This window comes from Dermacentor andersoni, chromosome 4 (genome assembly GCF_023375885.2).
Source record: "Dermacentor andersoni chromosome 4, qqDerAnde1_hic_scaffold, whole genome shotgun sequence".
Classification (NCBI taxonomy): Eukaryota; Metazoa; Arthropoda; class Arachnida; order Ixodida; family Ixodidae; genus Dermacentor; species Dermacentor andersoni.
Genome location: NC_092817.1, coordinates 181,623,014 through 181,639,077, shown reverse-complemented (window position 1 = coordinate 181,639,077; position 16,064 = coordinate 181,623,014). Strand labels below are relative to the sequence as shown.

General features: G+C 49.1%; 1 pseudogene; it reads left to right on the top strand.

The window, feature by feature from the left end:
* The first annotated feature begins 2,556 nt into the window (after positions 1 to 2,556).
* On the top strand, positions 2,557 to 3,824 carry LOC126531908 (uncharacterized; annotated as a pseudogene).
* Positions 3,825 to 16,064: the final 12,240 nt, after the last annotated feature.

The window sequence follows — 16,064 nt, the reverse complement described above, 5'->3', positions numbered from 1 at the left end:
TTTTTTCAGTTCCTCTATATACTGCTTTAGCTGACGCCTCGCATGTCTCCTCGTTAGTATAGTGGCCAGTATCCCCGCCTGTCACGCGCGAGACCGGGGTTCGATTCCCCGACGGGGAGTGCTTCTTTTTTTTTTTTTCTTCGTGTTTGTAGGCGCACGCGGCGGCGCACTCGACACTCCACCCCAGTAGCTGTATCTATTTCTTCCCACTTGTGGGTAAGATTGCGCGAACGCTTTTGCGTATTTTTTTTTTCAGTTCCTCTATATACTTCTTTAGCTGACACCTCGCATGTCTTCTCGTTAGTATAGTGGCCAGTATCCCCGCCTGTCACGCGCGAGACCGGGGTTCGATTCCCCGACGGGGAGTGCTTCTTTTTTTTTTTTTTCTTCTTGTTTGTAGGCGCACGCGGCGGCGCACTCGACACTCCACCCCAGTAGCTGTATCTATTTCTTCCCACTTGTGGGTAAGATTGCGCGAACGCTTTTGCGTATTTTTTTTTCAGTTCCTCTATATACTGCTTTAGCTGACGCCTCGCATGTCTCCTCGTTAGTATAGTGGCCAGTATCCCCGCCTGTCACGCGCGAGACCGGGGTTCGATTCCCCGACGGGGAGTGCTTCTTTTTTTTTTTTTCTTCGTGTTTGTAGGCGCACGCGGCGGCGCACTCGACACTCCACCCCAGTAGCTGTATCTATTTCTTCCCACTTGTGGGTAAGATTGCGCGAACGCTTTTGCGTATTTTTTTTTCAGTTCCTCTATATACTGCTTTAGCTGACGCCTCGCATGTCTCCTCGTTAGTATAGTGGCCAGTATCCCCGCCTGTCACGCGCGAGACCGGGGTTCGATTCCCCGACGGGGAGTGCTTCTTTTTTTTTTTTTCTTCTTGTTTGTAGGCGCACGCGGCGGCGCACTCGACACTCCACCCCAGTAGCTGTATCTATTTCTTCCCACTTGTGGGTAAGATTGCGCGAACGCTTTTGCGTATTTTTTTTTCAGTTCCTCTATATACTGCTTTAGCTGACGCCTCGCATGTCTCCTCGTTAGTATAGTGGCCAGTATCCCCGCCTGTCACGCGCGAGACCGGGGTTCGATTCCCCGACGGGGAGTGCTTCTTTTTTTTTTTTTCTTCTTGTTTGTAGGCGCACGCGGCGGCGCACTCGACACTCCACCCCAGTAGCTGTATCTATTTCTTCCCACTTGTGGGTAAGATTGCGCGAACGCTTTTGCGTATTTTTTTTTCAGTTCCTCTATATACTGCTTTAGCTGACGCCTCGCATGTCTCCTCGTTAGTATAGTGGCCAGTATCCCCGCCTGTCACGCGCGAGACCGGGGTTCGATTCCCCGACGGGGAGTGCTTCTTTTTTTTTTTTTCTTCTTGTTTGTAGGCGCACGCGGCGGCGCACTCGACACTCCACCCCAGTAGCTGTATCTATTTCTTCCCACTTGTGGGTAAGATTGCGCGAACGCTTTTGCGTATTTTTTTTTCAGTTCCTCTATATACTGCTTTAGCTGACGCCTCGCATGTCTCCTCGTTAGTATAGTGGCCAGTATCCCCGCCTGTCACGCGCGAGACCGGGGTTCGATTCCCCGACGGGGAGTGCTTCTTTTTTTTTTTTCTTCTTGTTTGTAGGCGCACGCGGCGGCGCACTCGACACTCCACCCCAGTAGCTGTATCTATTTCTTCCCACTTGTGGGTAAGATTGCGCGAACGCTTTTGCGTATTTTTTTTTCAGTTCCTCTATATACTGCTTTAGCTGACGCCTCGCATGTCTCCTCGTTAGTATAGTGGCCAGTATCCCCGCCTGTCACGCGCGAGACCGGGGTTCGATTCCCCGACGGGGAGTGCTTCTTTTTTTTTTTTCTTCTTGTTTGTAGGCGCACGCGGCGGCGCACTCGACACTCCACCCCAGTAGCTGTATCTATTTCTTCCCACTTGTGGGTAAGATTGCGCGAACGCTTTTGCGTATTTTTTTTTCAGTTCCTCTATATACTGCTTTAGCTGACGCCTCGCATGTCTCCTCGTTAGTATAGTGGCCAGTATCCCCGCCTGTCACGCGCGAGACCGGGGTTCGATTCCCCGACGGGGAGTGCTTCTTTTTTTTTTTTTCTTCTTGTTTGTAGGCGCACGCGGCGGCGCACTCGACACTCCACCCCAGTAGCTGTATCTATTTCTTCCCACTTGTGGGTAAGATTGCGCGAACGCTTTTGCGTATTTTTTTTTCAGTTCCTCTATATACTGCTTTAGCTGACGCCTCGCATGTCTCCTCGTTAGTATAGTGGCCAGTATCCCCGCCTGTCACGCGCGAGACCGGGGTTCGATTCCCCGACGGGGAGTGCTTCTTTTTTTTTTTTCTTCTTGTTTGTAGGCGCACGCGGCGGCGCACTCGACACTCCACCCCAGTAGCTGTATCTATTTCTTCCCACTTGTGGGTAAGATTGCGCGAACGCTTTTGCGTATTTTTTTTTTCAGTTCCTCCATATACTGCTTTAGCTGACGCCTCGCATGTCTCCTCGTTAGTTAGGCTTTCTGCCGCGCTAGCGAGCGGACGTGCCGATCATGAGCTCCGTAGGAGCGGCTTCAGCGGCCCAGCAAGGCCGTGGTACCAGGAGTTTTGCCTCAGAAGACCCGGAATACCAAGTTTTGCTGCCTCAATTGCCGACAGGTCGGATAGTTTTAAATACAGTTTTTCTGCATGCGGATGTGCGTGCCAGGCCGTATCGTGTGGAACATTTCCGAGATGCGTTGGCTAGCTTAGGCCTACTTGCTGATGTCATCGCCTAGGGGCGTATCAGATGAGCCACGTTTGGGCGGTTACTTTCAAGAGCGACGAAGGCGTGAAAAAGCTTTCAAGCGCCAAGAACCTCAAGGTGAATGAACATCGGTGCATTGTCGTTGATCCAGCCAATCAGGCCGTGCGGCTGAAGCTGCATTGGATGCTTCATAACATGTCGGAGGAGGATATACGGACAGCCCTGTTACCGTTCGGAAAGGTCACGGACGTTTACCATGAAAAGTGGCGTGTTCAAGGAGTTCAAGACAAAGCATCGTCGACACGGGCGGTGTCCCTGGTTCTGAAGACGGGTATGACCGTAGAAGACCTGCCCCATCAATTCGTGTAGCTGGTGAGCAGACCCTAGTTGTGGTACCGGGCAGAGCACCCCTTTGCCTGAAGTGCCGAAACACCGCACATGTCCGACGTGACTGCCGCGTCCCGAGATGTGCAGTATGCCGTCGCTACGGCCACCAGGATACGGAATGTGTTAAGACTTACGCATCCGTCGCAGGACCTGTGCTTCGAGAGGACGTGGCTGACCTCTTAATGGACGAGACTGACGTTGATGAGGCTTCTCGCGTGCTAGTACCACCGGCGGACACAGTTGCAACACCTTCTGTGCCGGTTGCTAAATCCACGAAGGTGGTAAATGTGCTGCCTACGGGCCCGAAAGATGCAGTGCATGCAAAGGGCATGCGACGAAGGAGCCAAAGAAGAATCGGCCGCAAAATCCACCACTGCCGAGGAGGCCGCCACGGAGCACGGACCGGCAACTCCCTTGATGGACGTCGAAGAATCGAGTGCAAGCAATGCGGCTATGAAAAGAGCGAGGGACTCGACCGGCAACCTGTACGGCAACCTGTACGGCAACCTGTACGGCAACCTGTACGGCAACCTGTACGGCAACCTGGACGGCAACCTGGACGGCAACCTTGACAACGGGGCCAAAGACGAGCCGCCGCCAAAAGCGCAGGCGGGTCGTCGTGTGCCCGTGCGCCTGAAGCCAAACATCCCGCCGGACAGACGGCCGGCGGCAAAACCGCCTAAGTAGGACCCGGCGCCTACTGGGGCGCCCGGACTAACGTCGTGAAGAGATGGCGTCCTTTTTGGAATCGGGCTTCGCGTACGCTCTAAAGGTACGCGTGTGGATCGAGTGGTTTTCAGTGCAAAAGTTATGCATGCAAATTTTTCTACAGTGTGTCCGGATCGCGTGTTCTTCAGCGGCACCGTGCGATCGGCTTGCTTTTAGAGATAAATGGCGGTGAAACTAGAGAGAGCACTGAGAGTTGCCACGTTAAATGTTCGTGGCCTTGGAGCGCGAAGGAGGCAATATCAACTTAACCGCCTGTGTATCGACAAGGAACTCGATGTAGTTGCCTTACAAGAAACTAAGGTCGAAACCCAAGAGCAGACCGATCGCATGGTGACGCCTTTCACGGCGCATTACAATGTGTGCGTGTGCCGTGCGAATGGCACATCAGGCGGATGTGCGTTGTTAATACGGAAGAGTGCTGGTATTATTGAAGAAAGTGTAACTGTTTCTGAAACTGGCCGCTTGCTTATTGTAGATTTTTCTTTTTCTCCCGATTTGTGGCGGTTCGTATGCGTTTATGCGCCAAACAATGTGAATGATCGATTTTTGTTTTTTGAATGTATCGAGCAATATCTAAGATGCGATCGCTTCGTCATATTTCTTGGTGATTTTAACTGTGTGTGTTCTCCGGAAGACCGACTAAGAAGGGAAAGGGTTCGCGATAAAAGTGCTCTCCTTTTGAGCAGACTAATTGAAGACCACAACTTAGAAGATGCTGGCCTAGTCCTCACTGATGGTATGATTCCGCAGTACACGCACATTCAGCGAAATAGCCGAGCAAGGCTGGACAGAGTGTATGTTTCTGACGACTTGATCACCCTTTGTAATAGTTATAACGTCGTACCGCAATCGTTCACGGACCATAGCTTGGTAAGCTTCTCGATTGGGGAAAAAGTTAAAAGAACACGATTCAACTGGAACATGTGGAAATTCAACGAAAAGCTGCTTGATGATGAACCATTTGTGCACAGAGTTAAGGAAAAGATAACAGAGTTGATGACAAATGAGGATGAATATTTTACTGCCACATGGGAGGAATTTAAGATTCAAGTTAAGTTCATTGCAATAGAAAGAGGAAGCAGCCTTCAGCACGATAAATTACAGAAACAAAGAGAGCTGCAAAGACAGGTAGAATATCTGTCAAGCGCACAAAATGCGGGTCACGATCTATTAGCTGAAAACGTAAAGAAAGTAAGACGCGAGCTTGAAGTTATCGACGCCGAGCGATACAAAGCAGCAGTTATACGCGCTAGAAGCGAACGCCTATGGATGGGTGAGATACCAAACAAACGGGCAATGAGCGATGAAAAGCGTCACGCGTCAAGAAATGAGATCCAACAGATACGTCTTCAAAACGAGGTGACGTCAGACGCTTCGTCGATTGAGAAAGCTTTTGTGGAGCACTATCGCGAATTGTTCGGCAATGTGACGCGTTCTGGACTGGTCTTCGAGAGTGAATTCATGAGCGAGATGCCAAGGTTGGATGACGACGTTAGAGAAAGTTTTGAGAGACCAATAGCTGTGTCCGAGATCGAAAGGGCGATAGAAGAACTGCCATCAGGCAAATCGCCAGGGCCGGACGGCCTAGGCGCCGCTTTTTACAAGGCATTCAGTCAGGAGTTTGCGTGTATATTGCACCGACTACTCTCAGAGGCGTATGAATTTAAAAAAGTATCACCCTCATTCCGGACTTCACACATAGTATTAATTCCGAAAACCGATGACCGGCAAAAGCTCCTTTCAGTAGGTTCATACAGACTGATAAGTCTGACCAACACAGATTACAAAATATTTATGAAAGTAGTGGCTCGACGATTTCAAAGCGTGATTCAGCAGCTTGTAGGGCCACACCAGACGTGTGGCATTAAAGGCCGCACCATTTTTACGAACACCCACATTGCAAGGAATGTGCTCGAATGTTGTGATGCCATTGGGGGTCGGGTGGCCATGTTGCAGCTAGACCTTGCGAAGGCGTTCGACCGGGTGTTACATGAGGTGCTTTTCGCTATACTGCAGTACTGTAATGCTGGGAGCGTCATTGTAGATGGCGTTAAAATGGCTTATGAAGACTGTTACACGTAGCTTATAGTCAATAAGTGTCTTAGTTCGAGGGTGCCACTCCGCTCGTCTGTACGGCAAGGCTGTCCCTTGTCTCCTTTGCTTTTTGCCCTGTACCTCGAACCCTTTTGTATGGCAGTCATACGGGATGAAAACATTCGTGGTTTTAGGCTGCACGCCGCAGAAGTTAAAATGCTAGCTTATGCAGATGACGTCGCCGTCTTTTGTGAAGACAGGGAAAGCGTGGTCGAGGCTGTCCGCCTTGCAAGATCCTTTTGTAGGTGCACTGGTGCCCAGATAAACTTCGAAAAAAGTGTTGGGATATGGCATGGAAGCTGGGACGCGACACCCACAATATTCACCGGTATGCAGTGGACTACAGTGCCTTCACTGTATCTAGGAGTGCCCCTTGAGCACTATGGGGACTCGACACAGTTGTGGACCGGACAAATAGAATCAATGAAAGAAAAGATAAAAGGATGGCAGGGCCGGGGATTGTTAGTGTTTGCACGTGCTTCAGCTTGCAATATATTTTTAATTGCCAAAGTTTGGTACATACTGCAAGTAATGTTCATGTCCCGTGTAAACGTTCAAAAAATGCATCGAGTGTTTGCTGTCTTCATCTTGAACTCCACTTGGGAGCGATCCAGTCGAACAAATCTTTTTCGCACATTTCGAAATGGGGGCCTTGGGCTCTCACACTTGTTCATTAGACAGATCCTATCGCGGTTCATCTTCCTGCGAGATGAAAAATGTTTTTCTCCGTACTGTCATTCAGGCGAAAATGGCAACAGAACTGCCTGAATTTGTTGTGTCCACATCTAGTGCTATCACTAGAGCGACTGGTTACTATCGTGATGTCGTTGCATCTTTTAGAATACTCTGCGCACGTTTTTCGCTGGAGTATTTGTGCTCAGTGAGAAGAAAGAAACTGTACGCAGATTTAGTTGACAGCATGTTACCTATCCCACTGTATAGGAGTGTTCACTGTGGAGGCCCAGGAAAAGATGTGCTGAAACGAGTCAAAAGGATGCCTGTAAGACCTGCTGCGAAAACTTTCTTTTTCCACCTACACACGAACACCCTCCCCGTTAAAGTATGGCTAGAACAGAAAGGAATATTCGTACCGTGGACTACCGATTGCCTGCTGTGTAAAAAAGCCTGAAACAATTGAACACGCCTTCATTGAGTGTTAGGACGCTGTCTTTCATTGGGACATCTTGCAGCGCACTCTTAAAAAAGAACTCCGCATAAACCCCTATGGAATTCGGTTCCTTCCAGTTTAAAGCGATGACGGGCCACCGTTCGACATGTTCATGTTGCTGGGCCTCCACAGTTTGTGGAAAACAAGAATGGCTGTACGTCATGCTGATGTGAATGTGTGCTCTGCGCGAGAGAACTTCATTGAAAGTATGTCACTATTACGAGAAGTGTATCGTGCACAACGCGAAACCCCAGACTGGGTTAGCATCCTTGATGAGCTGGTGTGCCTCAAGAAATTTTAGCGACCATCCCACCTGATGTGATGTGGGTGCACTGTGTATATGAATTTGTTTTTTTTTTGTGTGTGTTAATGTCTAAGCAGGCAATAAAGAAAAAAAAATCCTCGTTATTATAGTGGCCAGTATCCCCGCCTGTCACGCGGGAGACCGGGGTTCGATTCCCCGACGGGGAGTGTTTCTTTTCTTTCTTCTTGTTTGTAGGCGCACGTAGCGGCGCACTAGACCCTCCACCCCAGTAGCTGTATCTATTTTTTCCCACTTGTGGGTAAGATTGCGCGAACGCTATTGCGTATTTTTTTTTTTCAGATCGTCTATATACTGCTTTAGCTGACGCCTCGCATGTCTCCTCGTTAGTATAGTGGCCAGTATCCCCGCCTGTCACGCGGGAGACCGGGGTTCGAGATCATTCTACTTCCGGCAGCCGAGCTGTACGGACGTGTGGATCATGGGCTCCGAAGGAGCGGCTTTTGCGGCCACCGGCCGCGGTAACAGGCTTATGGACAATGACGAGGAAGCGAGCTACCAGTTTATTTTGCCACCACTGCCCAAGGGACCTGTCGTGAAAAACACCGTGTTTTTGGATGGCGACGTGCGAGCGAGGCCCTATAGGGTCGAAGACTTCCGAGATGCACTCATCCCGACTGGACTGCTGGAGGAGGTCATGGCCCTTGGAGCCTACCAGATCAATCACGTATGGGCAGTCTCCTTCTCGAGTGACGAGGCAACGAAAAGGATGCTGGCGTTGAAAGAGCTCAACGTGAAGGGGCGTCGTTGCGTTATTGTCGACCCTCAAGACCAACAGGTACGCCTCCGCCTTCATTGGCTGGTTTATTGGGTGGCGGACGAAGATATAAAGGCAGCGCTAACGGCCTTTGGCAAGGTCGTGGAAGTGACGAGAGAACGATGGCGTGTCAGAGGCGTAGGCGACAAGGACTCAACGTCGCGGACCGTTCTGTTGAAGTTGAAGAGCGGGATGAAAGTCGATGACCTCCCACACCAAATCCGAGTTGCCGGTGAACTGGCCCTTGTCGTAGCGCCTGGACGGCCGATGCAGTGCCTACGATGCAAGGGTGTCGGACACGTCCGTCGCGAGTGCAAGGTACCGCGTTGCGCTCGATGTCGCAGCTTTGGACACTCTGAAGATCAGTGTGTGCGCACGTACGCTGCAGCTGTGGGGCCACCAGCGAACGAGGTCGTCGCGCAGATGACGATGGATGCTGCTGAAGCCGAGGACGCTGCCAAGGGGGCTGGTGACAAGGAGAGCGCCAGCAATGCAGAGGCGACCTCGAAGGCAGCGAAAGATACAGATGTATTTGTGACCCTCGAAAAGAAAGATGGGACGACAACGGGTCCTGCAGAAGAGCGGGCGAAAAGCAAGGAAAACTGCCCTGTAGTTGATGAAGCCGCATGCGAGACAGAAGGTGGGGATCCGCCCCCAACCAGCGACCCTATGGATACGAGCGGCAACGCTACCTTTAAGAGGCCGCTAGACGCTACCGATGGGAAAACAGCTGCAAAGAACCATGCCGACGGGCCACCTGCAAAGACAACTTTGACGAGAAGGAGCAGCTTCAAGCCCTCTCCAAACATTCATCGGGATAGGAAAGCCGGCGACAAGCCACAGCCGTCCGCGGACCACACCAGACCACCGGACGGTCCCGGAGGCGTCTAGCCGCTGGCTAGACGTTGTGGTGAGCACAGTGCTCCGGGCCTCTCTAACTTTCTCGTATTAGCAATGGCAACCAACCCAACGCTTAGCTTAGGCACGCTAAACGTAAGAGGTCTGGCCGCCAAGCGTAAACAAAGCCAAGTGTACCGGATGATGGTGGACCAAGACCTCGACGTTCTGGCCGTGCAAGAGACAAAGGTTGAAGGGGAGGAGGAGACCCGGGGCATGGTGCTAAGGTTTACGTCTTTATACTACGCGGTAGTGAGCCATGCTAAAGGTGCGTCGGCGGGTGTTATTTTATTTATTAGGAAACTTCCCGGCTTATCTATCGAAAATTATTTTTCATGCCCTTCAGGCAGGTTAGTGTACGTTGACTTTAAAGTTGGTAATGATTCGTGGCGTGTTGTGTGTGTTTATGCACCTATAGTTTGTGAAGAGCGCACTCTGTTTTTTTCATCCTTAAGGACGCACATTTGCATGAACAAAAAAGTGATAATTCTGGGAGATTTTAATTGTGTACTCCGAGATCGGGACAGAACAGGCCGAAGAACAAATGACAAAAGCTGCCATGTCCTCGCTGAATTATTAACCGATTTCGACCTAGACGACGTGGCTGACTGCCTGGTTGGAACACGCGAGGTTCATTACACACACTTCCAGGGCAATAGTCACGCGCATCTAGACAGAATGTACGTGTCACTAGACGTAATACCCCTGTGTAACAGCTACGGTGTCACGCCTCTTTCATTCACTGATCACTGTTTGGTCAAGAGGTATGTTGGACGCAAAGCAAAACACCACACTTTCACGTGGGAGTTGTGGAAAATGAATTCGAAATTGTTAACTGACGAGCTTTTTCTAAGCAAAGTACAGGAATATTTGAAAGAAGTGGGAAATAACGTGTTGCGAGTCACCGAAAAGTGGGAAAATTTTAAACAACGAATTAAACTAGCCGCCATCGATCGCTCCTGCAAAATAAAGTACGAAGAAAGAGTTAAAGAGAAATAACTAAGGGTGGTGTTGGAAAAGTTAACGGCCTTAGAGTGCAGCCAACCGGGCGCATACAAAGACGATTTGCGTAGCATCAAATCGAAATTGGAGATATGCGATGAAGAGTGATATCGGGGAGCGATTATACGCGCAAGGGCAGAGGCTTTGACAGCAGATGAGGCTCCAACTAAACGTGCGCTCGGTCTTGAAAAGAGGCACGCACGGCGTAACCACGTAGATGTACTTGAAGTAGATGATCACGAAATAACCGACTGTGAGGACATAGCGCAAGTGTTTTTCCAGCACTTTCAACAGCTTTTTGCATCGAGTCCTGTTGACGTAGATGCCTTTAGAGCCACGTTTTTGGGACGCATGCCGCAACTCAACGACGACACGAAGAACAGACTAGAGGCACCGATATCAGCACGTGAAGTGGAAAAGGCAATTGATGATTTAAAAACTGGAATATCGCCGGGTCCGGATGGCCTTTGCGCCGCTTTTTATAAACAGTTCAAATCAGACTTGTCGCCTCTTCTCGCTGACGTCTTTAACGAAGTGTATGAAGTAAACGCATTGCTATATTCTTTCGGGGAAGCACACACCGTGCTCATCCCTAAGACCGACGAGCCTACGAAACTAAAATATGTAACGTCGTACAGACGAATATCACTTACCAACAATGATTACAAAGTATTCATGAAGATCATCGCTTGCAGGTTACAATCAGTAATGGAAACCATAGTAGGTAGTCACCAAACATGCGGCATCAAGGGACGTACTATTAGCACAAACATACACATAATGAGATCAATTCTGGAATGTTGTGACGCCTTAAGGTCGCGAGTTTCTATTCTCCAACTTGATTTGGAGAAAGCTTTTGACTGTGTTGCTCATGTTATTTTAATTGCCATTCTAAAACATATAAATGTCGGGTCCATAATTACTGACGGGGTGGCCATGGCGTACCGGAACGGAAGTACTAAGCTTATAATTAACAAGTCACTGGGGGCCCCCATCAGCATTCAACGTTCCGTGCGTCAGGGCTGCCCAGCCAGCCCACTCCTGTTCTGTATTTATCTAGAGACTCTGTGTTTGGCAGTGATTGAGAACAAATGTATTCATGGGTTTACAATGCAAGCACCAGAAGTTAAACTTCTGGCCTATGCTGATGACGTAGCCGTGTGTTGCAATGACAAGGAGAGCGTTTTGCAAACGATAAATGTTGTTAAAAAATTTGGCGAGATCACTGGAAGTAGAGTAAACTGGAGCAAGTGCCACGGTATTTGGCATGGGGAGTGGCCTAAGACCCCCGCTATCTTTGCGAATGTCACGTGGTCGACAACGCCAGTAAAATACCTGGGTGTACCACTTGAAGCTTATAAACAGAGCGACGAATACTGGCAGTGCGAGCTTAAAAGGGTTAAAGAGAAGGCTGAGGCGTGGAGAGCCAAACACCTTTCAGTATTTGCCAGGGCTACAGTGTGCAACTTGTTTTTCGTAGCTAAGCTATGGTACGTTATGCAATTCATTTTTTGTAACAGAGCCAATGTACAGAAATTGCACAGAGTTTTTGCCGTGTTTGTGTGGGGTTCTGGATGGGAGAGATGCAGCCGCAACAATCTTTTCAGACGGGTGAAAGATGGAGGGCTAGGGCTGGCCCACCTGTTTGTGAGGCAATTAGTCGGACGGTTCTTTTTCTTCAGGAACAATGATAATTCATTTCTTCAATCGGTTTGCAAAGTTAGACTTGCGCATTTGTTACCCGAGTTTATTATAAGCTCTGAAAGTGTACCGGTGGCAGTGTTCGGATTCTATAAGGAAATTGTGCTGAGTGTTCGTTTCCTTGCTGTACGGTTTTCCAAAGAATATTTGTTTACGGTCACAAGAAAAAGGCTGCGCAATGATCTATTGGACAGCCTTTTTCCCTCACCTCGGTACCGAACTATGTACAGTCGAGGCCCAGGCCAGAATGTTTTCAAACGTGTTAAAAAAATGCAGGTACCGCCTGGTATGAAAACTTTCTTTTTCAAGCTACACACAGGAACACTATCAGTTGCAACGTATTTAGAAGAAAGGGGCTTTTACATGCCATGGGGCTCAGATTGCTTCATATGCAAACAGCCAGAAACAATAGACGATGTTTTTTTACACTGTTGGGCGGGGGTTTTCTTTTGGGATGTTCTACAGCGAACAATAAAGAAAGAATTTCCTCTTGATCCACATGGCATAAGGTATCTACCGATAGATGACGAGGACGGAACACCTTTCGATCAGATAATGTTAACTGGCCTCTACTGTATATGGCGAGCCCGCATGGCTGGCTTCTATTGCGATCCCGATGCAAGACCAGCCCGTGTTTTCTTTCGAGAACAAATAACACGTTTTCTTGATGTGCTTGCTACACATGAGTGCCCACCGCCTTGGATGGCCAGGATAGAACCCCTGGCTAATCTTAAAGAATTTTAAACAACGCCAGCTCACATATAACAGGCGGCTTTTACTTATTAATTTTTGTTAACGGATGAGAAGTTCATCTGTCTGTGTATATATGTTCCTTATGTTGTCCTTCCGATGTACTGCTGATTACCGGCAATAAAGAAAAAAAAATAGTGGCCAGTATCCCCGCCTGTCACGCGGCAGACCGGGGTTCGATTCCCCGACGGGGAGTGTTTCTTTTTTTTCTTGTTTGTAGGCGCACGTGGCGGCGCACTCGACACTCCAACCCAGTAGCTGTATCTATTTTTTTCCACTTGTGGGTAAGATTGCGCGAACGCTGTTGCGTATTTTTTTTTTTTTCAGATCGTCTATATACTGCTTTAGCTGGCGCCTCGCATGTCTCCTCGTTAGTATAGTCATTCCACTTCCGGACGCGCTAGCGAAAGGTTGTGTCGCCATGAGCTCCGATGGAGCGGATACAGCGGCCCATATGGGTCGTGGAAACAGGTTTTTTGCCGAAGAAAACCAAGGATATGAAGTCGTTCTGCCACAGTTACCTAAAGGTGCGTGTATTACAAATACTGTTTTTCTACACGGAGATATCAGGGCAAGACCTTATCGTGTGGAAGATGTCCGCGACACGATGGTTCGTCTGGGAATGCTGCCCGAGGTGCTTGCTTTGGGGGCTTTCCAGATGAACCACGTATGGGCAGTGACCTTCAGCACAGCAGAAGGAATGAAGAAGATGCTCGCGGTTGGTGACGTCAAGATGAAGGAGAGGCGATGCCTCGTTATCGACCCAAATAAGCAAGATGTTCGGCTAAAGCCACATTGGCTTTTGCATTATGTACCGGATGAAGATGTACGCACCGCTTTTGCGGCCTACGGGAAGGTGACACAAGTATCGAAGGAGCGATGGCGCGTCCATGGTATCACGGACAAAGGAACTTCGACTCGTACCGTGGCACTGGAACTGAAAACCGGAGTTACTATCGAGGACCTACCACATCAGCTTCGAGTGGGTGGCATGACAACACTTCTGGTTGTGCCAGGCCGAGCGCCACTGTGCCTACGGTGTCGCCGAACGGGGCATATTAGACGTGACTGTCGAATACCGCGGTGCGGTCAGTGCAGGCGCTATGGTCATGAAGACAACGAATGCACTCAGACATATGCTAAGGTGGCAGGTACGGTTACAGCCGACCGTGTCTCGGAGCACATCATGGACCAAGTTGACGCAGAGGAAGCAGCCAGCAGCAGAATGCGGGAGCCCGTGTACACGCCCCTTTCTAAATTGTCGACGGAGAAAGAAAAGAATGTGGAACGCGCGGAAGAGGTCGGGCATTCTATCGAGCCAACCAAAGCGGTCAACGATGCTCCAGTGGACGAAAACAACAGAGACGAAGGAAAGAATACCACCGCGTCAAACAGCCAGCCAGAAGACATGGACGTCGTAAGTGCAGACGTAAGTGGCGCAACTCCAAAGCGACCGATTGAAGAGGTCGCTCCTGACGGCGGCCGACTAGGCAAGGGGGCAGGGAGTGAGCCGGCGACGAAGGTGGCCACGGGCAGGCGAATCAGCACTAAGCCCACACCCAACATCGGAGCGGGCACCCGACCGCCGCGGAAGCCACCCTCGTAGCAACGAGGGTTGTGCTTCAACCAAGGGCCTTAAAACCATAGACGGAAAAGGACACGGCTAGAATGGCTTCAGCATCATGTGACGTGTGTGGCGGGTGCACGCCGTGTGCGTGTATACCCGCAAGTTCTTCAAGGTTTTGCACCGGCGACGCCAGGCCTATGTGTGAGGTAGGAACCATGCGATCCGTTCCTACTGGCACGCGGACTTCGCAATCTAGAACCGCGTTACGGGTTGCCACATTGAACGTTCGTGGACTACGGTCTAGACGAAGGCAATATCAGGTCAGTCGTCTCTTCCGCGAGTATGACCTTGACTTGATAGCTGTTCAGGAGACCAAGGTTGAAAGTCGGGAGCAAACGGATCGCATGGTCGAACCTTTTAGGTATTTGTGTAACGTTTGCGTATGTCACTCCCTTGGCACTTCTGGAGGCTGTGCCATTTTTTTGCGTAGTTCTTTAGGTCTTGTGGAAGGAAATGTTTATTCTAGTGAAGACGGCCGAATTGTATTTTGTGATTTTCTGTTCTTGTTTCAGAAATGGCGCGTCATTTGTGTATATGCACCAAATAGCGTTAAAGATCGTCTCAGGTTTTTTGCAACTGTTGAACCATATTTAAAATGTGAAAGAAAAGTGATTCTTCTCGGTGATTTTAACTGTGTATGCCTGAAGGAAGATAGGAGGCAAGGGATTGCCAGTTCGGGATCAAAGTGCTTTGTTTTTATCTACGATTATGCAGGAGTGTGGACTAGATGATGTTGGAAATGTACTGCAAAAAGGAAGTGGCACTGTCTATACACATTTCCAACGTGATTGCCACTCCCGTTTAGACAGAGCGTACGTGGCAGACGTGCTTGTACCACTTTGCAACAGTTATGAGGTTAAGCCGGTAGCGTTTACTGACCACAGTGTCGTGATGTTTTCAATAGGCGTAAAAAAAGTAGGTCAGGTTTTTCGTGGAAGTTGTGGAAACTCAATAACAAATTACTTAACGATAAAGTCTTTGTAGACAATGTGAAAGTACTTATAGAAAAATTGCACTTGTTTGAGTCGGGGAGATTTGTTGACGCATGGGAGCGGTTTAAGGAAGAAGTAAAAATTAGCGCTATCGAGAGATCTTCCATTTTACACCAGAATGAAAAAAGAAAAGAAAGGGAACTACAGTGTCAGCTGGAATTCTTGTTGACAGTCGAGAGCGCGCAGCCAGGCACTTTCAATGAAGAAATAAGAAAAATAAGGAATCAGCTTGAAATAATGGATATAGAAAAATACAGAGGTGCAGTTATACGCGCACGCGCAGAACACCTATGGCTCGGCGAAACACCGACGAAACGATCCTTGAGCGAGGAGAAGCGGTACGCTTCACGTAAGGAAATAACGCAGATAACGTACGGTGAAGAGATTACAAGGGACAAATTGATGATCGAACAAGCGTTTGTCGAATATTACAAAGGATTGCTGGGATGCAGCGGTAAAAGTGAGGCCTCTTTACACGGTGAATTTTTGACACCAATGCCTACATTAGATAATGAAACCAAAGTACGCCTTGAAACGCCAATTGGCTTAACCGAAATAGAAAGAGCAATAGACGATCTAAGTGAAGGGAAAACGCCGGGTCCAGACGGACTTGGTGCTGCTTTTTATAAGGCGTTTAAGCATGACCTCTCGAAGGCTCTTTTGCGGCTCTTCGCTGAGGCGTACGAAATAAAAGATGCACCACCATCCTTTAGAAGGTCGCATATTGTACTGATACCCAAAAGTGATGGTCCAGTGAAGGTTTTATCGGTGAGTGCTTATCGTCCTATAAGCCTCACCAATGTAGATTATAAGGTCTTCATGAAGGTGCTAGCCAAAAGACTGCAGACTGTAATACAACTAATCGTAGGACCTCACCAAACGTGCGGC